The following is a 25208-nucleotide window of genomic DNA, read 5'->3' on the forward strand; positions in this document are numbered from 1 at the left end:
AAGATCCCTGTAAGGTTACTCCATTTGGCTGATTTGCTCTGGAAGTCCCACTTTCCGTGCCCTTCTACCTACCAAGCCGTGCCATGCCAGCTGCATGGCAACGAGAGCATGGATCCAGTCTTCCTCGTAATCATAAAGAATTGTATACTGCTTCCTGATTCTGCTGTGGTTCCATTATCTAAACCAGTGCATTTTCAGAAACAGTAAATTCTTTTGAGACAATAGACTTTGACAAGTTTTCATGCTGTAGTTAAGAAAAGCCTTTGTCAGTTTTTCTCTTTCCTGCTAGTCACACTAATTTTTAGAGATAAATTAAAAACCTTCAAGTTAGTCAATCCTAGCAGCAGAAGTGAGCACAACCATATTCTGGAAAGAAACACGATGGCTTATGTCAATGTTTCTTTTGTGGCAAAACCCTTCTCCACCTATTTATGCTCTGTATTCCTGTAGCTGAGGAGGGAGCACTAAGCTATGAAAGACTATGAATAGAGTGTTTCATTTGGTATCAGAACAAACCACAATTGATGGTTAGGTATTATTTCTGTGTTAAATGTAATGATTCAGACACCACATTATCTACAGAAAGTTAGCCATCTTCCAGGGCAGTGTTTGTTGGGAGGAGCTCCAGGGCACGAAGTCGTCAGTCTTTGACCGTGGCAAAGCCGCCCCTGCCCTGCACCTACATTTTTCTCCCACATTTTGATGCTCCCTTCTGTCTTGCCCTGATATTTCTGCCCCGATGCTATGGGTGAGGGGCCACACTGGGATATTTTCATTTGTGTAGGGCATCACTGTTTCTACAGCTAGCCTCCTTGAAATCCATGTTGAAAAGCTGATGGTGCTTGGTTCTGTCCCATATATGCAAAAAAATTCAGGCTTTATCTACCAGCTGTGCTCAAAGAGCAGTCTGTTTTATGCAGTCAGATCCGACTCTTGAAGGAACAGTTGCCTTCCAATTTTGGGAAGGAGCTGTTAGGGTGAGCAGGTCACAGACGAGGTCCTTATCCACAGTGATCCCTGTGAGGAGTGAACACATTACAAGGAAAGTAAGGAGGGAAGAAACTAGGCAACATATCAGTGCAGGGCAGCCTGGGCCATAGTCAAGTGTTGTGCTAATCCCTGCTGTCTTGGGCTTCCTCTGATAAATTCCATCCTGGACAACCATTATTTTTATTTTGATAACTCAGTGGCTGCATCATGAGGTTAAGTGCAGAAGTAATCCCAAAGAATCAAATGTAGTTTTGTTCCCTTACTGTTACCAAATGAAGTGAGTCTTTCATAACTTTTTTTTTTTTTTTTTTTAATATGATATGAAGATACCACCACTGTGCAAAGAAAAGCTTGCTGGGTCTGGTTCTGCACTGATAGGGTGAACTCCTGAAGCGGATCAAGAGAGATTTTCTTAACTAATCTCTTTTTCCTGGGCCTTCTCATCCCTCACTAATGCAATAACAAACATTAGCAATGAGATTAATCCTAAAACCACTGAAGTCACTAGAAAGACACCGCTGACTCCACAAGTATCAGTCAGTAGTTTCTTCCCCTCTGCCATGCTTGAAAGAGAGCAAAGAGATAAGATGGAAAAGGAAGGTCCTAAAAACAGGAGAGTGCTAGGCAGCAGGCTTCTTTTCTTGTCCTCAATCGTGCATGAAAGTCTCTGCTTTTCCTCTCCAAGTACCAATTTTTGAAAGACTGAAATAAAAAGAGAAATTTTGAAAGGTGCTAGGAAGCAAGTAAAGAGAGGGAGATCCACATCTACAGAGAAAGTCAGCCCATCTCAAGGAGTTGAATGCAAGAAAGTAGAAAGAGTGGAGTCAGGCCTATACCTGATATTGCTGACTGGCTCTCAGATGTGGCCAGGATAATTCCTGTGACACCTTAATTTCAAATAATTTACATAAAAAGGGCAACAGGGTTTGCAGATACCTCTTATATGCTGTTATATGCAGTTGAGAGAATTCTTGGGGTAGTGCCAAGAGTGTCCCCCGTGGAAGACCTATTGCTTCCTTGATGTCAACCAGTCTTACACAGTGGTCCAGGGATATGTATACCCACCTTTTCTGCTACAGAACATCTCTCTATGGGGCTGAGTGTGAAGTCAGGGCTGCTTGGGGCTCTTGCAGCTGTGTTGGTGTTTTCCTGCTCCATGTTCTGCTTGCCACTGCTGCTGCTGGCCTCCAGGCCTTACACTTACATTTCCCTGAGGAGAACGGGTCTGATGAGAACTGCATGTACTTTGATTTTTAGTGCTTGTTTTTAAAAGAAATTGAAGGAATTCTAGTGTTGGAGAAGCCCATTTTGCATTTAACAATAAGCAAAAAAGGGATTGCTTTGCTATCAGAGAAAGCTGTGGAGGCAGGAAGCAGCTTCACCATAAAGGCCTAATGCACAAATTGAAATAGTTAAAGGAAGGAAGTTAGTCATGATTTTTGAAGCAATCTCATTGCTTCAGAGGTTCAGTCTTTGGAGAAATTTGGAACTCCAGGCAATCTGAGCAGGGGAGGATATCTCTTTGGGGCAGCCTCAAACTCCAGGCACCACGCAGTGCTGCTGAAAAGCCTGTGCAGGCTGAAATCAGGGCACTCTGCCCACTACCACCTTCCAAAGACATTTGCTTCTGTTATCTTCTAGCTGCTGAAGGAAGGATAAAATGAGGCTTTTCTAAGATCCAGGTATTAGTGAAGTCTTTCCTCTTATCATCATGAGTGAGGTTTCCCAGGATGGAAGAGAAGGGGGAAAACTATAGTGTTTGTAACGCTGGCTATAGGAGATAAAAATTTGCCTTCTAGTGTAAAATCAGACAAAAGTAGCATAAGCTTTTTGAGATTTTTCCATGCTAGTGCCAGTTAAGCTAGGTCAGCACAGAGTGCAGCCATCTCTGATTCAACCTGGACACCCTGGGCACCTTCCGCACAAACCCCCCCAGCAGCTAACATCTCCATGCCCACAGCACTGAGATAACAGCTGGTGCTATCTGTGCTGATGGTGACATGCTGCAGGGCAGATAAGGAGCTCTCACACTGGGACTGCCTCTCACATCGGTATGGCTCGCCTGGGACCTGCCAAAATCTGTTGCCGTTCTTGGTACTTTGCAGTCACCATGGGCTCCTCCCGCTGGTGCTGCCAGCAGTCATGACCTGCAAGGCAAGGAAGGACTGGGCTGTGGTACAATGAACACGAGACAAACTCACCTGGCTGGTATTTTATTTCAGAGAGGTGGTTTGGATCTGCTTGAATTAAGAGAGGATCCATTTCTTTTCCTTGTTTTTATGCCCAGCTACATGCACAGAATATTTTGAGGAATGCCAGCCTGCAACTGCTTGATCTTTTTCTTTCTCTTTGCTTTTAATCCCCCCATACAGATGTATGAGATGCACAGGTGAAGCTGTGGCTGTGGAGGTCCTGGTGTGGTAGGAGAGGAATGGTAGGGTTGAGGAGTTTGCTTTTTCAGACTGTTTTCTGGCTAGTTCCCATTAACTGTTCTGCGTCCCTAAACTGCATGGGGCCTATCAGGAAAGCGAAGTAATAGGGAGTGTGTAAGTTAGAGGAAATCCCAAAGCACGAAAGCAATAACTCATGGTGAAGTAAATGTTGGCTGGTCCTTTGGACAATGCTGCCGCATGGCAGTGATGACCAAGCTGTTTCAACAGAGTCCTTTAGGGAAAAGCTACCCTCCCCTCTTGCATGGAACAAATCTTTATCGCTGCAGGCTCAGGATGTTGCAAGAAGAGGCAGGGTGTCCCCAGAATGCTCTTGGAGAGCAGCTGAAGGAAGCCTGGGGGGGAGGTTTGCCTGCTTCTGAGCATGAAAGCATAAAATGACCCGGATGCAGGAAGGCAGAAGCACTGTGAGAGACAAAGTGGGCTGGTTTCAGTAGAGATCTGTCCTTGCACAGGCAGAGGGGTGAGGAGCAGCAAGGTGCCATGGAAAAGGAGGAAACAGGAGGCACTGTAGCTGAAGGAGAATGGGTGTCAAAACAAACTCCAGAGAATGACAGAAGTCGGGAAAAAATATGTGTTTGTTTTGCTCCCTGTTTGCTTTTTAATGAAAATAAGCAGGCCAGTGTTTGAGGGCTGTTAACATTTCGTGCTGACCTGCAGCTGGTGCATTTTTCGCCCACTTCTGTCAGAATTTGACTTTGGTACTGAACGCTCATCAGACTTTGCCCCTCGCTTTACTTAGGCTCGGAATTGCTTATACAGCAAACACTCTCTGCTAGAGTCCTCATTAATCCACTCTTTGTTGAGGTTTCCGAGAGGAATTCCTATTTGGTAAACCAAACAGAATTAAAAGGAAGGCATTTGCACTCGGGACATCCATCTTGGGTTCTCTGGGCTGCATTGTCCCCATCCGTCAGGCTGTGCCTGCTCAGAGCCGCAGCTCCCGCTGCCCCCCGTGCGGGATTCATTGCAGGTTTCGGTCCCGGCGGCCGCTAGGTGGCACTTCCCTTCTTGCAAATTACAGCAATTAACTCGCCTCTGGTGCTGCTCATCAGCTCTGGCCGCGGTGTTGGGTCGCTAAGGGGGATGGAAGAAAGAAAGTAATTTTAAATTAATTTTTAAGGGCAAGATCAGTGAATATTCCCTCATCTCTGCTTTCTTATTTTAATTTCTTTTCTGTCTTTCTTTCTTTCTTTTTCAGGAGAGCAGGGCTCACTGTAGTTTCTTCCCCGTATTTGCAGAAACTCGTCCCAGCTGTACTCTGTGCATGTACCAGGGACCCTTTGCTCCGGAGATAGCGCCTGTTATTGAAAACAGACAGCCTTCAGTCCAGCTCGACTCTCATTCCTCCCTTGTTGCCTTGGTGCCAGGCTAAAGCAATACACCGTGAGAGAAGGCAAGACTGAAATCTGTGGGCCTCATAGCTTCTCCTTTCACAGGGGGAATTTAACAGGAGTCAAAAATTCAGAGTTTGGCTCAAGTAAATGTACACTTTCTTTAAAAAGAGAAAAGATAGAAGCAGCAGCAGCAGCAGCCAGGTTTTGCTGAGGATTATTTGACATTTCACCTTGTGTTTTAAGTTTCTATAAAGCCTAGTTTAGGTCAAACTGATTTTGGCAGAACACCAGGCATAACTAAGAGCTTCATATAGTTTCCATCTGAAAACATAAATCAAGCAGCAGGATTGCGGGCAGCCCCGCCAAGCTGTGCTGAATCTCACTGCCCCAGACAGTGAGGCTTTCAGCGAGTGCACTCCGATACCCGCCTTTGGCTAGGACACATAGATATGTAGCTTGTTTGTTTTGCAAAGCATCTGGGCATGAGGAGAAGAGGGAAGATAAGCAAAATGTTGCCTTTTCCACACTTGGAGGCTGCCTAGGCTTCCTGGCCTCTGATGAACAGTGGGTCCTTTTACACTGCCCGGAGTGGCTTGGGGGGCACAAGGGATGCCAACAGGGACACTATGAGAAGACCCATACATCTTCTAATGTGTATACAGGGGTACTTAAACTGCATCATCTATACTGCAACCAGATATCCACCCATACTTGTACTCTCCCATCACTTCTGTCCCTCTTCATCTGGTCCTCTTCAGTTTCCCATTGTGAAATAATTTAGTAACTCTAAAGCCATGACATGGTTTAGTGGCCATGGTGGTGATGAGCTGATGGCTGGACTAGATGATCTGAGTCATCTTTTCAATCCTTAGCTACTCTATGGTTCAAATAAAAACACATATGAAGTTTGATTTTTTTTTTTCCCAGAATGTGCTGTTTTGTTTTAATTACTTTGTGGTGCTTGAGTCTGTGTGGGCTCTAGAAAAACCTCTCTTAAGATACAACCTCCGCTGATTACTCTCTACTTCTTACACTATTGTGGTAATTTCACTCTGATTCACAGGGGGCTGGACTATTTCTGCCTTGAGCATTTGATATCCCTCAAAATTAATGCCCTTTAAAACTTCCTAACATACTCCAGCCCTTTCTGCTGCTTTCAGCATCATCCTGATGACTTTCAGCACACCACTCCGTATTACAGATTCAGTGCCTTAAGGACAAATACTAATTATGTCACCATGGCCATGCACTGCAATTGTTTCCTTATATGCAATCCAGATACACAAGATGGGGGAAAAAAAGAGAGAGAAAAAAAAAGTGAACAAGAGTATGATATGCAGGATGGATGTAAGGCTGTTTTTCCCTATTTCTGCCATACTGCTAGGCTAGTAAGGAGAAGCATCTGGGGAAAACTTCATAGGATCTTTCCTTCTTGTAAAGCGAGTATGCCTGGTGTCTTCTGCTCATACGTGTGTGGCATATCTGCCTCCTTCCTGTGCCTCCCTGCTCTTGGGAAAGCACAATCACTCTGCAAGCTGAGGAACTCCTCACTCATCAGTTGTGTTTGGGTGCGCACATGGCAGCAGGACTGTAGCTCTGTCACTACCCCTTGACACAAGATCACTCTGTGTGATACTGTGCTGCCTCTGAACCCCAAACCCCTTCCATCAGCACAAGACAGAACAAACCATGGGTGCTGATACCTGCATTGCATGTATCTGCTTGACAAGCCTTGTTCCTCTCAATTCAACTTAGTGTATGTGAAACTGATGTGAAGCAGGCTGAGCAGAGCAAACAGGAAGATAATGTTTTTACTTTCATTGCTTTGTGCAAAATTTTTGCTGTTTTTTTTTTCTTTTTGAGGCAGGAGTGGAGTGAATTCCATCTCAGCTCTTATCTTAAGTGATAAAGTTGAGGAAATCTTTAGATTGTTAAGCTTTTTTTCATTCTTTTATGACCAATTGCAAAATGGTATGGATAATTAAAGAGCTAGCTTAAAAATGGTCTTTAGAATACAAAGTAGCAATAGGCCTTTCACTGCCTTTGGGCTCACAGTCACCTCAGCACAGTTCTTGTGGTTGGAGTGTGTCAGTCATCCAGCCACAATGAGAACTGTGGCAGGAAAAGCGATGGAGACACTTGCTGATTTGTTAGGACTGAAGATAATGTGTGTGAAATGAGCAAACTGGAAACCAGTTCCATCAGTATAAACTGGAAAAATCTCATGGGTGTGCTGATTGCGGGCCATGACAGACCCTAGGCCAAGGAAGAGAGAAGGCATTAGAGAGGGGATGCTGGCAACTGAGAATGAGCACATATGTAAGCCAGCAAACTGACCCAGGCAGAATCAGGAGGAAAAGAAGGAAGTATGACATATCTGTTGAATGAGGTGAGGCCATGAAATCTCATAGATAACATTGTAATAGTCAAATGCTCATAAAACAGTTATTGGAGCCTTGAAGGGAAGCTTTTTATAGAATCATAGAATCACCGGGGTTGGAAAAGATCTCAAAGATCACCTAGTCCAACTATCCACCTACCACCAGTTTTGTCCACAAAAACGTGTCCCTTAGTACAACTTCTAAACATTTCTTGAACACCTCCAAGAAAAGTGACTCATCCACCTCCCTGGGCAGCCCATTCCAGTGCCTCATCACTCTTTTGGAGAAGAGAGCGATAAGGTCTCTCCTCAGCCTCCTCTTCAGACTGAACAATCCCAGTTCTTTCAGCTGCTCTTTGTAGGACTTGTGCTCCAGTCTCCTCACAGCTTCATTGCCCTTCTCTGGACACACTCCAGGGCCTCGATGTTTTTCTTGTAGTGAGGGGCTTCCAAGGACCCATTGAAATCCCAGGTCCAAATTTTTCTGATTTTCCATGGAATTAGTGGGATCCTTAAGGCTTAGTTTGTAATTTTCACTTGTGGGATATATATGCGTAACCTCACAGCTGTAGTTTACCGATATGTTTTTACACTGTTATTATTTTTCATGACTACTATTTATTTTTAGATGTTATTAATAGCCTGACCTAAGTTTCAAAAGGAAGAAAGTATTGAAGGTATCTTTATCTCTTAATGAGTGCCTATATTTTTTACAGGATACACTATATCCTAATCCCAAATATTTAATTCCTGAATTCAGAAGGCTTCCATCAGTCTCACAGTACTTTGTGTTCTGAGGTGCTCAGTAAAAATGTTGGTCAAAAGGAATATGTTAACTTTGCTTATGATTCTATAAAACAAATCCTGAGAGTACTGAGATAGAAAAATGCTGTCTTGCTGAAAAGCATGCTTTTCAGGGCCAATCGAAGCACGGTAGAAGACAGCACAAAGCCATAGTTCCTCTATAATCCTCATAATTTCCTAGTGGTAGAGCTGGTTTTTGTAGTGGTTGAATGCACATATATGCAGACTTTTATGAATATGGAAAAAGGTCTTTCGAACAAAGGATTAGAGAAGGAAACACTAACATTAGCTTAACTTCAGCTGTTTAAGGGCACAGCCAAGGCTGATGGAGGATTCAGGAAAATGATCCATTTTAGGCCGTGATTCTCATTCTGGGTGTGATGGTTTTGTAATTTTGCTATTGGTATTCCACATCATAACATCATGTACAGCACAGGTAATTAAAGGGCTAATACTCCAGTTCCGTGGATTGGCAACCTTCCAGAGGCCTGCTTCTGAAAAGAGAAGAAGAACTACGTATCCCAGAGGACCTCACAGTCAAAGAAGGAAGATACTTCACGGAAGTCACTAGATCTGACTGGGACTCTCCTTCACTACCAGGCAGAGGAGTGGGTGTGCTTCCAAGCTGTGCACTTTCACTCAAGTAGGCCTTTCTGTTTCAGAAACTTTCTCTTTCATTTTATTTGATTTATTAGCCTCAGTTTCAATTAGATTGTATTACATTTTGTTATCTTGCATTCCAATATCATAGTTAGTAAAATAAGTTTTCTTCCTTAGATTGTTGCTGCTGCTCCATTCTTTTTTCCTTTCTCTGAACCCAGCTCCCGTTCCCCTACCTGTTTCCCTTTTCCCTTCCCATTCTGGGACCCAGGGGGCCCACGGGCCTACTGCCCCCCTGTCATGGGCATAGATTGATCTAGATAACTCCGTGACACTGGGGCACTGAGAGATGCATCTAACACTGGCAATAGTGCTCATCTCAGGGCTTCTCCAACCAAAGCCACCTCCAAGCTGAGAAGCGGCCACCAAAATGCACCAGCACCACAGCTCCTGTGTAGCATAAAGGAGCCTTAGTTCAGCCACGTATCATATGTCTTCATAAGGAATAGATATTAGAGGCCTTCTGCTCACATTTGCCCATACATTAACATTTCTACTGCCATGCAGCAAGTCACACAAGAATGTTTTTCATATTCCTAACTTGAAAAAGTGCCCCCACAGACAGCTATTCCATTGCTGGGTCCCAGATAGCAAATGAAAGCTCTCACTGAAAGGGATCTACACAATGACCTTTTCAGCTTAAACGCTGTACAGCCAGCCCTTTCTTAGAGCAGCTGGTGCTCTGCTAGCAGCCAGACAAACCGAAAAGGGAGGATATTTTAATATTGCAGCCATTTCTAGTTTGGCATGGAGCACCATCCTACAAACCTTACCAGTCATCCCCAAAGCCTTTCTAATTACACATCCCTGAGCTGTACCCACGCTGGTTTGAACAGATAACCCTTCCATGGACCAAATTCTAAAAAATAAATGCTCAATCTCTTTGTTTTCCACCATTGCACAGGAGTGAGTATGATATAAAGTATACCTTGCCACCCTAACACAAAATGTGAAAGCTGCAGTGTCTGTGCTTGCATTCCTGCAAGCTCTGGGATTGAAGTTTCTCATCCTTCTTGTGCCATGTTTTTGTAATTAGCTCCACTCTGCTTGTGCTCAGAGGTCGTGTTCTTGACGCTCGTATAGAATGCCAATGTGATAAATAACACTGAGAGTCTGATACATGGCGCTCGCAGAAATATTGTGTCTGTCCTTTTAACTTGTATCATTTTTCATTAATTTACCATGGAAATGTAAGGCAAATGCTTTTATTGTATAATGTGACAGCACTTTGAGTTGCTAAAGAGACATTTTAAAGTTCAAAATGTCAGAAGCATGGGGTCTTTAGAAATGAGCATTTCAGTTTTGTCTTTTCTAACCTAGTTGCAGAGAAAAATAAGTTCAGCAATCATAAATTTTCACTTTCTTTTATCGTCATTAGAAATGCCTCTACCTACATCCCAGTCAACAACAATTCAGCCGTGATTCATGGTTTTAAAGCCTGAATTGTGACAAAAGAAGTCATAAATTGCAGGAATTATTTTACTTTAAAGATGATGGAGTATCTACTCTGACCAGAAGGCTTTTAATCTATTATATTTCTTAAATAAATATGCCTAAGCAACTAATCACTTGCTATTAGCAGTCTCCTATGATCACTTCAACTAGCATAACACTGTATCACTTAAATAAACTGGCAGAGTCCACAGGAGAGATTTATGGGACTTAATTTCTCAGCTCACACTTGCATTCACAGCAAATCCCAGAATGTAGCTGGCAGCCAATGTTTGTTGGAGCTGTTTATTTCATATTTTAAAAGAAACTAAAATACTTGTCAGCTAGTTTTTCCTTGTATATTCTGTATGATAAATTAAAAACTATAATAAGTAAAAAGAAAAAAAAAAAAAGAACGAATGGGATGACAACAATGCCTTTGATTGATGATATGATGGCATTGGAAAATGCTTTTTTTTTTATCATGACAGCATGTTATCTCTCCAATGGGACATCTGTGGCTAGGGCCAGCAAATGCTTTGTTGCTCTGCTTGGAGTTATAGAAGTCCAACCTAGGTACAGAGGGACTGTCCCACGAGGGTCTGGGCTGCCCCAGCTGGCAGATGCCCACATGTTCTGATGGCTTGTCATCTGCATGGTGTCCAAGCAGGTTATATCAGAGCTCATGTGATGAAGATAGGCAATCTGTCTGTTGTGTTGGTCAACACAAGTGATATACGGGAATTTTTTTTAAAGCTCTTCCAAGTATGAAGACAATAAAAGAAAAGTTGAGCATGAAGAACCTTGATAATGCTGACAGGGAAAGACACAACTCTTAATGCAGTCCTTTGCTGAAGGATTCCCATCCTTCACCCTCCCCAGAAGCATATAGAAGGCCCCATGGGCAGGAGAGACAGTGACTGAGGGACATAGAAAAAAGCCAAAGCATCCACCTTGCTTCATTCACGTAAGTCCTGGCAGCCCTACCAGCACTTCTAGGCCTATAACCACCAGAGCTGCAGATGGAATAGGTATTTTTTAAATGCTAGTTGAAAACAAGCTAAGTAAAGGACAAACAGCAAGGGATATCTTTATTTTGAGTTGATCCAACGTTAATTGCTTTCAGCCCTTTGAAAAATTTATCTGGGATTAAGCACATTTTCTCATCCTTAAGAAATAATTTTACTTTGATTATTTGACTTGATAATTTTAACTTAAAAAGCTCAAGAACAAAAATCCAATCAGAATGGAAATCTCCCAAAGTATTTGAAGCACTGCTCGGACTTCTATTTCTTTGCTGCTTCCAGCATTTTCTGTGGGCTTTTGGGGGAGTTTTAAAGGACAAACAGCTCGACAAAAATGAAATTTGATTGTGTACAGCCTTATGATATCACCACATCTGTATTTTTCATAGAAAATTTTTAGCCAGCTCCAACAAACAAAGCTAGTAGTCAGAAGAGGCGTATGGCAACCACAGTAAACACAGCTCAGAAAAGTGATTATTTCCCATTATTAAACAGTACATCAGCTGGAAGTGAAAATATAAATAATTTCTGTTCATAGGACGTTAGTTTCTCCAAGTAGCATTTCTTTCTTCTCTAATCACTACTTCCAAGTTCTTTGCACTGACAGATATGCGATAAGGCACCACAAAGACACAGAGAGGCAGATGGAAAGCAAATGCAGCTTTTTCATGCCTTTCAGTACCAGGATACAAATGCTAGTGTGCCAGCGGCTGGCCCAGGAGCAGCTCAGACACCCGAATCCTGGAACAACAGATCTGCCATCCATGGTGTTGTTGGCAAGACCAGAAGAGCGGCTCCCCACGTACCCTAGGCTGGGAGAAGGATGGAGCCCAAGAGTGTTGGGGCCTGTGAGAGTCTGCGTGGCATGGTGAAGCCCCATGTTGCTGTGAACTCCAGCTGTTCGCTCCTCACATCCTCTGGGAGCTTGCATGCCTTTATAGACAGCTGAAGGTTAGCTTCCATGGTGGTCACTCACTATTCATGTTCTTCAGAAGTTTCTCTAAAGAAACACAGCCTGGTGTGCCCAACCTCTTCTACTACTTCAGGCTCTGTGACTTGTATGTGGTTTCTACAAGCATTTTCTACCAGCCCATAGACTTCCATTAGTTTCCTTGGTGTTTGCAGGGGAACCACTTATTTGTGAGAGCTTGTGGTATTCCCCAATCTAGATTTTCTTTAGGATCTTTAGCTTTTCACCTTGAATGAGTCATTCTGACCTTGGTAAGAAAGGGTGTACATTCAGTAGTTTGCAGTGATTGAGTAGTAGTCAAGCACAGTGGCATCCATGCAAGAGTAAAATTTCTTGTAAGGATCAAGGATGCTTTTGTATGCTAGTATTTTAGAAGATGGATAGTCCAGCATTAAAGTTTTTTGGTCTTGCTTTTGTTGTTGTTTTAATAGGCCCAAACTTTCAGTCTGCATGTAAGCACAGGTGATACCTGAAGAAATATTATGAGGAAGGCCAATGTTTCTTACTAAGATTTGAGCAGAAGGATGGCAAAAGAAATCTCAAGGTAAGTGTCATTTCTCAACCTCTTATCCCAGCTAAGAAGAAATAGTGCTGGATTTAGATTTAGGTAGCTACTGTGGAGGAGAGAGAGGATAATGGAGCATCGGTATTTATGTGCTGGCAAGTTACAGATCATTCCCAAGTTCCTCCATCTTATCAGTGACTTAACTTTGCATACATTGACAGCAGCCATCACTAATTTATTTTGGACACTGCAAGTGAAGAAGAAGAAGAGAACTGACAAAGATGGCATACTTTTGCACCCCTATCCTTGTCCATCCACTCTGGGCTATTTCCAGTGCTATGGCCCTGACCCACATTCATTTTCATTTTTAAAGGCAGTTGAAGAGGAGCTCCCAACTCTACATAGCTCTGGTCTTGATTCACTATGTCAGAGTGAGAGATCCTCCTCAATCCTTGTGCTCAGGCAGCAGTAAGCCAGGGCATCTTCTTTGGTCCCATTTGAGAGAGAAAAGATGTCTACCTAGTAATATTGAATTGCATGGTAATTTCACCTACAGGGACATGCCTTCTCTCTGCTCTCATATTCTGTTCACATCACCCTTTACAATTAATTGGCTAAGTTCTGTAGGAAGTAGTTTTCCAGAATCTAAATACTCCCTTTTATTTAGTTTGTGCTTGTTTTATGGAAAGCAACATGTTTTCAGGTCAGTGGTCAATGGAATTCTTTTTACAGCTGCCTCCTCCTGTTTATCTTTATCTGTCAGTAAAGTAAACTCTCTTCTAGTTGTTTAGAAATGAATGTATTCTGCACCGCTGTATCTGGGCACTGCTCCGTTGAGGCAGAACACAAGCCATCATTAACATTACAGGCAGTGTCAGAAAGCTGTGCACTGCCCAACAAGAGGCACAACCCTGCTGCCTGCTGCAGGATAGGTATGGCACAAGGGCCCTGCATCACTGGCTTTGCTTCTGAGTATCCAAAAGCAACCTGGAGCCTCCACGTAAAGTCTCATCCCAGGGCTGGAACAGTCATTCACTGAAAAGCATCACTGAAACACACTGCATGTCTTAAAGTGATAGCCTTGTGTTTTGGAAGGAAAGCAAACAGCTGACAACCTGCCTATGCTCCAGCCAGCTTGTGCCTTTCCCTTTCCATGAGAAAGCATCTCCAAGAGGCTGCATTTCTTCTTTTATTTGTCCACATGCTCTCGCTGTAGTTGTGTTCTTTTCATAACAACCCTATGCTAGCCATACATTATTAACCCCTGGAGGCAGAAACTTCATTTTAACATTTTCCTGTAAGCACTGTGCAAACTGAGAGTATAATACTAATGTCTTTTTTTTTTTTTTTTTTTCCCTGTCTGTTCTTTAAATATAACTAGAAGGGAGGTCAACTTTAAGAAAGAAACAAAAAACATTCTAAGGTAGAGCATCCAAATCTGAATTATATTCTGGTAGAAAAGAGCTTGCAGGTGGTAGAACATCTGTTCTCTCTCTGGGCCTTAGGTATCCAGCATGGGCTCATGCTTAGCAAGTCTTTCCTCTTCCATATGTGCTTCTTACAGAAAGTTTAACGCTTACTTGTTGGAATCTCTACAGCATTTTAAAATTCAGATTAGTCATAGAAAAATGCTGCAGGTGGTAAATCACAACATTGTTTTCCATAGTTTCTGCAATGAAGATTCCCCTCTGAGTTACAATAGCGAGCACTTCGCCCTGTGCAAAGTTTGGGAACTCTCCTAATAGAGACACCAATGCTGACCCAGTGCTGTAATCCTTTAGAACAAAAAAACATTTCCGGCCCTTGTTTCTGCACTTTAGGGCAAGAAAGTTTGTATCAAGAGATCTCAGAAAATCCTGCAATGTCTTGAAAGTTGCAAGATGAGGTCTGTCAGGATATAATTAACAGATGTAGACAGCCGCTATCTCAGCATGACTAAGTTAGTTTTATGCTGGATAAACCCAAATTGTATTTATTTTCATTTCACAACACGTTCATAATTCTAATGAGCCAGTGTGAGATACAAACAGGAAAGCAAGGCACTGTGACCAATCCTCCCCCCTGAACTGCTGGGCTTGGTATGTTAATGGACAAAACCAACACAGAAATTCAATGAAACACAAATCATCCAAAAAGATTGAGCAACGCAGCTGGCAGGGAAGCAGCCTCTATCATTACCCACTTCTGATCAGACCAAGCAGTTGCAATAACAAGATCTTAAGAGTATGGTACTTCACTCCAAAGCACTCTGTGACAGATGCCAACTGTAGTAATTAGTCAGCAAAATGCATTTGTGGGGCTGAAACAGAAGAGTTGTCTTTTCATGGAGAGCAGCACTACAAAAAAGTGTAGTAAATTACATGGAGACCAAAACACACATATAGGAAATGGAGGAAAATGCATAGGTGGACAAAGGGCTCCAAAGCAAGCCCGACATGAACTGTCTGCAGCCTTACTGTTTCTGCTCCTGAAGCTGAAAATGAATTTTCTCTACAGTTGGCCAATGTTGGGAAGCTCAAAAGTGCTCTACAATTGTACTTGTCTGCCAGCACTGTCAACGCCAATGCTGTCCCAGTGTTCACTGCCCCAGATAAGTGTTTTTCTTTGAAGCAGTCACAAACTTATGCATGTTATTTAAAAAGTAATTGTGTGGTGCCATCAGAACATCACACTGAAAAATCTTGATAAAAATCTCATAACAGAGGCTGAAGTCCAGCACACTTCGGGATGCAAAATGCCATGGCAGACCACTACATGACCTCCGAAGACTGAAGAAATGGTAATTTAGTGCTGGACCACTCAGGTCGGAGCTTGGATGGAAGGAGACAGTGACTGCATTTGTACTGTGGAGCAGAAGGACCCACCTACCCTGTAGGAGAGGGCACTATGTAGCACTGAGGAGTTAATAACTGGCATTCTACAGAAATCAACCCAGTGCTTGCAAGCTAAAATTTCCTAGGTTATTGTTCACCAGTTTATGTAGGGATTTCACATTTGCTCTTGCAACTGCTTTACCTACAGGCATACAACAGCCTGCTAATATGCTACACCCAAGGAAACGATTATGTCTGGCTCAGGCTACAGTTCTACTCTCCTCAGCACCCGTCCCTAGAGCTGTTGAGCTGCATAGTGACAGGTAGGGATGGGGTAATAAGGGTGATGATGCCCCCAGCATTTGTCCAGCCTGCAAATGCTGTCGTCTCGGGACTTCTGGAGCCAGTGTATAGTGATCCTTTTCCGTACTTTCCTTCCCTCTCCTCTGGGAGCTGTATTAGCTTTCAACATCCACAATATCTTTTGGCAGGGAACTCCAGAAGTCTACATTGTGTTGCATGAAGAACCATTTCCTTTTATTTATTTTTGCTTGTTCCTTTTATTTATTTTTGTTTGTTGGCTCTAGTTCAGCTACCCTTGATGCTGCATTACACACCCCCTCAGATATTCCCTGCAGCTTCTTGCTACTTTCCAAACCCTTTTTGTTCATATTGCAGTTGTGCATCCTCATACATATCCTCTGCACATGGTAGAAGTCATAGGATACTGGAAGTTGACCCAGGATTTCTACTCAAGATTTTGAAAGGCCACAAACTGATCCATCAAAGATCTTACAGCATGGTTGCATGTGCTTTTGGATTTGAGTCAGTTCTAGATTCAGTAGCTACACTCAGCTAAACTCAGAAGTATGAGAGTTTATATTCTGAAATTATACAAAGCCTCAACCCTGTTTTTTGGCACAGCTGGACAGCTGAGAGCATCCCTCAATGGACAGAGCAGGCAGAGAGGGATGACGTCTCAAGCTGCACCCATCACCAAAATGCACCAAAGACAAATGCAGGACCAGGATCACCAATGGTAATTCAGTCTGTAGCCTAGACTCTTCCATCCTGTGGTTCAGAAGTCAAGCTCATGCTTTCTGAAATCTGGTCCAGAAACAACTCCACTCCTTCAAAGCACAGCTGGGGGTGCCCCTTTCTCTGCATTACCCAGATCACCAGTGCCCATCTGTGCACCATGTGCTCTGCTTCTATTCCATCATCTCTGCTGCACAGTGCCCTGCTGAAATGTGACCATCTTTGTGGACCCTAAAAAGCACCCAGATCACATCCTTGCTTTCCCAAAGAACGTGTGTAACATTTGGGAGCAGCTTCAGTGAGGTGAGGACTTGATTCATGGACACTCTTAGCAAACTAGTCAAGTCATTACGTGCTACAATTGAAAGCCATTCATTAGAAAAGGGCCAAAATAAAAATCTATCCAGACAAATGCAGAAAAAACAGCACTGTCACCAGAATTTATGGAGATATTTTTGAGGTCCCCAGTAGGGTTTTATTCCATGACAATTTTCCATTCAAATTATAATCATAGGACTGGGTGTGGAGTAACTTGGCAAGAGGCTCCTGGACAGAGAGAGTGCGTGGGAAGATCATGGAGCAGATCCTCCTAGAAGCTATGTTAAGGCACATACAAGATAAAGAGGTGATTCGAGACAGCCAGCATGGCTTCACCAAGGGCAGATCATGCCTGACCAATCTGGTGGCCTTCTCTGATGGAGTTATGGCTTCGGTGGATGGGGGAAGGTGACAGATGTCATCTACCCAAATTTCTGCAAAGGCTTTGACGTGGTCCCTCACCACACCCTTCTCTCTAAATTGGAGAGGTGTGGATTTGAAGGATGGGCTGTTCAGTGGATTAGGAATTGGCTGGCTGGATGCAGCTGAAGGGTTGTGATCAGTGGTTCTGTGTCAGGGTGGAGGCCAGTCACAAGCAGTGTCCCTCAGAGGTCAGTCTTGGGACTGGTGCTCTGCAACATATATATCAGTGACATAGACAGTGGCATCGAGTGCACCCTCAGCAAGTTTGTGGATGACACCAAGCTGAGTGGTGCAGTCGATACGTAGGAAGGAAGGGAAGCCATCCAGTGGTACCTGGACAGGCTGGAGAAGTAGGTCCATGAGAACCTAATGAGGTTCAATAAGGCTGAGTGCAGGGTGCTGTACATGGGTCAGGGCAATCCCAAATACTTATACAAACTGGGGGAAGATGTCCTTGAGAGCAGCCCTGCAGAGAAGGACTTGGAGGTCCTGGTAGATGAGAAGCTGGACATGAGCCAGCAGTGTGCGCTTGCAGCCCAGAAGGCCAAGTGTGTTCTGGGCTGCATTAAAAAAGAGGTGGCCAGCAGGGAGAGTGAGGTGATTGTCCCCCTCTACTCGGCTCTTGTGAGGCCCCATCTGGAGAACTGCGTCCAGGCCTGGGGCCCCCAGCACAAGAAGGACTGAGAGCTCTTAGAACGAGTCCAGAGGAGGGCCACTAAGATGATCGGAGGGCTGGAGCACTTCTCCTATGAGGAAAGCTTGAGGGAACTGGGCTTGCGTAGCTTAGAGAAGAGAAGGCTCTGGGGAGACCCCGTTGTGGCCTTCCAATACTTGAAGGGAGCGTATAAACAGGAAGGGGAGCGGCTGTTTATGAGGGTGGATAGTGATAGGACTAGGGGAATAGTTGTAAACTGAGACAGGGGAGGTTTAGGTTAGATATTAGGAGGAAGTTCTTCACTCAGAGTGTGGTGAAGCAGTGGAACAGGTTGCCCAAGGAGGTTGTGGAGGCCCCGTTCCTGGAGGCATTCAAGACCAGGCTGGATGTGGCTCTGGGCAGCCGGGTCTGGTGGTTGGCGACCCTGCCTGTGGCAGGGGGGTTGGAACCAGGTGATCATTGTGGTCCTTTTCAGCCCAGGCCATTCTATGATTCTATATTTCTCTCAAAATCACTAATATGCTGAGGAGGAAGGGATATGAGAAACTTGATGTGAAACCTGCATATATCTTTTGTGAAATCAGAGACCATGTATTTCATTTTTGGCTTGTGTAGCATTTTGTGTTAGTGAAGTTTCATTTCTCATTTTCTGGACTTAAGCCGGAGCAATGAAACCAGCCAGGGTCACCTCCCACAGGGAAGTGCCAATGGTTTTCATGCATAAAACTTTGGTTTCAGCAGTTTAATTTGGAGACTTTAACTTCAGAGATGTCCTCTCAGGAGGATTCTGCAGGTTTCATGATTTCCAGCCCCCTAGGAGGAACCTCACACATCACTTCTCCCTGAACATTCTTGACCGACTGTGTGCGCCCACGTGTCACAACAGCAATGCTGACAATGGACACTGTGACAGGGAACACTCTTGAGCTGGAGGAAAGTACCAGGGTTCCATCACAATTCTAAGCCAACCATCCCATTGGAAGTCCTCTTTCCACTGCCACCTGTATCTTTCTTTGGACTGGTTTACATCTTCTGCGGACACAAATCCTCAACACGTGCTCATAGTTCACATTCTAGATAAAATTTAATGAAGTAAATACATCCATTAAAATAAAATATGTGAAAAGATGATCTAAGTGCAGGTAGGCCATCAACTGAAATCTTTGATAGCAGCAGGAGAGGTCCCCAGATCAATTCTAGCTGGAGAAAGTAGGCTGCAAAAACAGAGAATTGTGAGTTTTTTCTTTCACACGTGAAACTGAAAGAAAAATCACACACATACAAAAAAAATGCAAAACAACAGCTTATTCTGAGCTTACTGCAGTTTATTACTGAGCAGCTTGGCTGCTCGTCTCGGCTCTGCTCTAGCAGCACAAAGTCAGAGGGGAAGATGCAGCATTCCTGGGATTTGTCATGAGGAGGTTTGTCACATCTTCCCAAAGCTTGCGTAAGGAGACAGGCTGCAGAAGGCCAAGTGTTAGGCAGAAATTATTTCACTTCCTCCGTGCTCTTGCAGCATGAAATATTTCTTGCCATAAATCAGCTCTGATTAGTTTATTGTGGATGTTTAGGTTAAACGTCTCAATTGCTCTTTTGTTCTTGGGAATCCAATCTTATTTTTATAGATATTTATTAGTACAGCTTCTAGACAGCTGATTTCATTTCCCATCCCATTCCCATATTTCTGGCTGCGCTGTGGGAAGGACTGTGTCATAAAGCTGAAATTCCTACAGACAGAAGCAGCAGGACACAGGCTGTCTCCATCAGCCATGCAGACGCAGGGCTGCGTGGTTAGCCAGGCTGCGTGGGCAGAACGTGAGGCCATGCAGAAAACAACCCTCCTTTCCTCCTCTCTCCCACAGCCTTTGGGAGAAATGTGGTTAGCCAGGCACGGCTGGGACAGGCAAGAATGCTGAAAAATCAGTGTGTAGAAGTGTGTTTCTCTAATCCCTATGTAGGAAAGGTTCTGAGCATGGTACAATTTAGTCTCTGCATTTCCCTGGTTTAAAATCACCATGCCATAACCTCCTGGGAGCTGGGATGGCCTGATTGGAGAAGAAGGCTGGTACTCCAGGCCACTGAGCCTCCTTCACTTCCACACGAACTGCTTGGTGGACTGCTGCAGGGACACAGCTCACTCACCCATGCTGCAGGACTGCTCATTACACAGCATTAGCTGTAGGGAGTAATTAAAGAGCAGAGAGGCCATTGCAGAGGTAAAGATGTGCCAGATGTTGCTTATTTCAGTTTTGAACCTTGCTTGCTTGATATAAGGGCCCTGCTACCCATCTAGGCACCTGAGTACTCAGCTTCACAGCCCCACTCTTGCAGATCGGTTGTGCTGCTATGCTCACTACGTCCACACCTCATATAACACTTGCACTTGGCTTCCACTGCAGCTGTTGAAAAGAGGGTGGAGTGAACTTGACTTCAACATGTCTGGTAAAAGTTCCCCGCAGACAACGTCTAACAAGGTTTTGGTATTCCAAAGTAAACTTACAGCAGCTCACACGAATGCAGAGCCCCTTCTGCTCCCGTAGCATCCCTTGATGGAGTAGCTTGCTCTGCCCATGGGCCAGCCCAGGAGGGAGTGAGTGGTATTTATATCAGGGTGCAATCCCAGTTGCCAAAAGCCTTTCCAGCAGGTTACAGGAAAGGATAAAGATTAACTTCTTCCCTCCGCATGAAGGAAAAGTAACCACGTGCTCCCCACGTGGAAATGGTACCAGAGAATGTTACTAGCACTTCCTCTCCAAGAAGTCAGAAGTAGAACTTGGATAATGATAGTCACTTGGATGATGTAGGAAACTCATGAAATGTGCAGCTCACACTTCTCTCTGCATTACCCATCAAGAATCCCAAACCAAGTAATCTGTATCATAGATGGATTCACGCTTGACCATATTACTTCATAATGTGATACTACTTTTTATGACTATTTTATATACATATTCCCTTGATTCTTCTTCATTTCATGATGTAAAAGGTCCCCTAGCATCTCTGTAAACACAAATTTAAAGGTGGCCTCCTCTTTGAGCTGATTTTTCTTGTTATGTCCATTGACTCGTAAGGAGCAAACAGCATGAGCATAGGAGCAGAACATGTTTTTCCCTGAGTGCTGTGCAGTTGGACTTGGTGGTCCAGATATCAGTTGTGCTAAGGAGAAACACCAGGGATGGCATTCAGACTGCTTGCAGATAAACGCTATGCCGTGATTTCTTTTGCCTTGAAAGTGTCTGTAACTCTGGATGTCAGGTTCCCTGAACCACTTCTTTGCTCACAAGACCGTGAAAGCCATACCAATGGTGGCTACCTACTTCCCAGTGGTTATCCATCCAACTTCAAGCAGACATAAGCTTCAGTGTTTGCCATCCACGTTCCTTCTGTACTCATGCAGAAAGCATGGGTTAGTGCTGGGAGTTAGCCATACTATCCTAAAATAAATGCATTGATGTCAGCCATTCTTTCTTGGTGTTGAAGGAATCTGGGTGACTGCTTTAGGCTGAACATCTCAAGCCACATGTTTTAATCCAGGTCAGAGTTTCCTCCCTACTTACACCCTTTTCACACTGCAGCTGGTCACCGCTGGGACACAGTTAACTCAGCTGCACTTAGAATCATAGAACCATTAAGGTTGGAAAAGACCTCTAACATCACCTAGTCCAACTGACCACCTACTACCAATCTTGCCCACTAAACCATGTCCCTTAGTACAAAATCTAAATATTTCTTGAACACCTCCAGGATTGGTGACCCCACCACCTCTCTGGGCAGCCTGTTTCAGCACCTGTCCATGCTTTCAGAGAAGGAATTTTTCCTAACGTCCAACCTGAACCTTCTGGCACAACTTGAGGCCATTCCCACTTGTCCTATCACTAGTTATGTGGGAGAAGAAGTCTTCCTTGAGCCTCCTTGTTTCCAGGCTGAACAATCTCAGCTCCCTCAGCCACTCTTCATCAGACTTGTGCTCCAGACCACTCACAGCTTCATTGCCCTTGTCTGGACATGCTCCAGGGTCTCCACGTCTTTCTTGTATTGAGGGGATGCAGTGGCCAAGAAGCTCCAGCAGGCACTACTTTCTCTTTCTTCCCAAACTCCATCCACATCTCACCTCGCATACCTCTGTTTCACAGTCTCCTTGTTTTTACTGCAGATTTGGCACAATAATGGCATGAGGTGGCCATGTTAGTGAGACAGGCTTTCCAAGTGAGATTTAATTTAATAGATGAAAAAAGGACAGTGTGGTATTTAATTCACACAGAAAAAGATAGGTACTCAAAGCTGTTGCAATAGCTACATGCTGTAGAGTGGATAACTACCTCTAAATTCACCTATCAGATATTCCTCTGTCATGTTTTCAAAAAGACAGCTCTGTGTATGTTTCCAGAACCAGATGATAATGATAGTAGTTTTCAGCATAAAAACTAGAAGGGCTCTACATAAGTGTTTCGTAACTGTCTTGTGAAGGCTGTTCTAGCTAGAACTCACTTGTTTAAGTCTCAGCAGAGGTATAAAGCTAAGATCTAGAGGAAATTCTTTTCAGCACTGAAGGTGCCTGAAAGTATTTTCATTGAAGATAGGGAGACACTGGAGTTAATCCTGTGTCCGCAGAAAACTCCAAAATGTCTCAGCAAAATGAATGGGACACCATTCAGAACTACTATTAAATCTTTTTGGAAGGTGCAGATAAAATGTATTCTCTGTTTATTAGCTAACAATTGATGGGGCATAGCCTGAGAAACTAGGTTTGGTCAACCCTTCTCTGAGCACCGGACCAGGTAGTTTTCTCTTTCACCCTCAGCTGTCCTGTGACTCTGTGGTATTGTAATTATAACGGTAAAATCTTTGTCTATTTCTGCATGAGAAAAATACAGCCATAAAACAAGTAAACAAACAAGCAAACAAACAAAAACAAAAACAACAAAAAAAACAGAGCTATTCTTCCTTCCCAGGAAATACCCTGACAGCAATATGTACATCCTTTTTCTCCAGGGCATTAATGAAGAACTCATTCAGGAGGCTGTTGTATCAGCTTGACAAGACCTGAGAATTCTGTCAAAAAAAAGGCAATTTCTGGAGAGTTTTAACCCTTCTGACCATTTGGATTAGCAGGTAACGCAAGATCTGCCAGTGCTGCAATTCTGTTTCCCAAAGAGAATGAATTAAATAGGGTCAACTGTCTCTGCTTGTTTCTCATTCCTTTTTCCAGTCATATGTGGGACAAAAGTGCTTCCACTTTCTCTTTTTTGTCATCTCTCACATGGTCACTGTCTCTTCCCTAGGCTTATCCAGAGCATTTCCCAAGCACGCCTTTATTTTTTCATGACACTTTTTTTTGCACTCTTTTTCATCTCTGTACAGGCACACAAATTGCCACGACAAAACACCCGCTGGGAACTACTAATCCTGCAGTGTTTCTTCATGCAACGTTTAAAAGTGCAGGCTGCTATTACTTCAAAAACCAAGCAGGCATTTCTCATAAAGCTTCTCAGATATATATCATAAACAGATTTCATTGAAGTGCTTTCTTTCTGTGCCAGTGCCATTAAAGAAAATGTTGAATGAGATTGGGATCAAGACTCATATTTAGGTCTTCCACAAGTAACCTTCCTTCACCTTGGTATTTTCCTTTGCAGTTGTGTCAGTTTTAAAAATAGATTGAGTACTATTTTCCTTACACAAGCAGATTATTACCAATACAGTTTATGAATTAAATTGACTGTGGAATGTAATTATAATAGCTGGGAAACAATATAATGATTACAGAGAAGGATAAAAACTCAGATGTTGTCCAACATTATGTAGAAAAGAAATGACACAGAGGATGACAGATCACTAAAAGGAAATTTAGGAAAAAGATTTGATGAAAACTCAGATTTTGTGAAGGGAATTGGAACAAAATTAAGGACAGAGAAAATAGTTAGCAGAAAAGAGGAAATAACCTCTATATGAGGTTTGGTACATTACTGGAGACAAGTGGAAAAAGAAGAGTGTTTCCAGAAAATGAGGAGACTCTACTCGCTGCTCCTCCTTGAGTAGGATAACTCTCTCCTGGCAGGATTTCCACAGTTCTGCTCAGAAAATGTTCAAACACATTACCTTCAGTCTCTAGGCAGTCTGGACATGCATTTATTAATTTGTTTTCTTACTATTCTTACTTCACAGTTTCAACATTCTATTATTTCCACAAAGAAAAATAAAAGTGAGGAAAAAAAGCCACTTAGCATCTGAACTCCCATGAATGAAGCTTTTTGTCCCCTTCGGGTACCGCAAAGCCATTCAACCTTACTGCAAAAGATGTCAAAGTAGACTACTAAAAATTCCAGGGAATCATACTTATAAACACAATCATTTGTACACTACTGGTAAAGTGTAAGGAAGAACAGCATATCTAACATACACACACATATATATGAGTGTCTGCTTTTGACAAGGTAATTGAAAAAATGATTTGAATTGCCAAAACATTGTCTCAAAATAATATTTTCCTCCCAAAGGCAATAGCTTATACAGCACTTCATCAGGAAAGCAGGTGATTTATTTATTTATTTTGCTTTATTTTGCTTTATAACACTTTTTTCTCTCTCAGAAAACAAAAATGTTGTAAATCTTCTTGAACTAAATGAATTACTGGATAAACCCAGACCTCAAATTACAAAGCTTTATGCATAAAAATTGCACACTGTTTAAGTAATTACATTGAAAGTATAGAAGTCTAGATGAGTCTAAATCTTTAAAGAAAGGTGGCACATTTTCTTTCTTGTAAAACAATTACATGTTTTATCTTCCCTTTAAGTATGGCTTAAACTGCAGAAAACATTTACCTGGAAAATCATTTTCAGAGTAATATCAAAATGAAGTACTAATTAGGGACAGCCTTTGAAGTTTGATCTGGATTTCTTAACTTTAGTTAATTTCCTGTCTTGAAAAACCATTCGAGGGCATGTTTCTCTATTTTGTCTTCCATCAGTACTAAAATATTTTGTACATAGGAGAAGAAATTGACTGACATATCAGTCTGTTCCATGTGACAGTTTTATAGGCATCCCTGAAAAACATGGTTTTCCAAAACGTGAGTTACAAAACCATGCTCACAAAGTAATTCTCAGTTCAGTAACTCTACAGAATGGAAAAATGAATGGAATGAGGCTTAAGACCATTAATTGTAGAACCATAGAATGGTTTGCATTGGACGGGACCTTTAAGATCATGTAGTTCCAACTCCCCTGCTATAGGCAGGGACTCTTCCCTCTAGATCAGGTTGCTCACAGCTCCATCTAGCCTGGCCTAGAATGCCTCCAGGGAGGGGGCATCCACAGCCATGCTGGGCAACCTGTTCCACTGTGTCTCATCAACCTTATGGTAAAGAATTTCTTCCTGATATCTAGTCTAAATCGACTCTCTTCTAG

General features: G+C 43.0%; 1 long non-coding RNA gene across 1 annotated transcript; it reads left to right on the forward strand.

Moving 5' to 3' along the window:
- The first annotated feature begins 18717 nt into the window (after positions 1 to 18717).
- Positions 18718 to 23416, forward strand: LOC121108461. Its single transcript, XR_005842981.1, has 3 exons — positions 18718 to 18941; positions 22792 to 22911; positions 23161 to 23416. It is a non-coding gene; the product is annotated as an uncharacterized LOC121108461 (long non-coding RNA).
- Positions 23417 to 25208: the final 1792 nt, after the last annotated feature.

The sequence above is a fragment of the Gallus gallus genome, chromosome Z (genome assembly GCF_016699485.2).
Source record: "Gallus gallus isolate bGalGal1 chromosome Z, bGalGal1.mat.broiler.GRCg7b, whole genome shotgun sequence".
In the NCBI taxonomy this organism is placed as follows: Eukaryota; Metazoa; Chordata; class Aves; order Galliformes; family Phasianidae; genus Gallus; species Gallus gallus.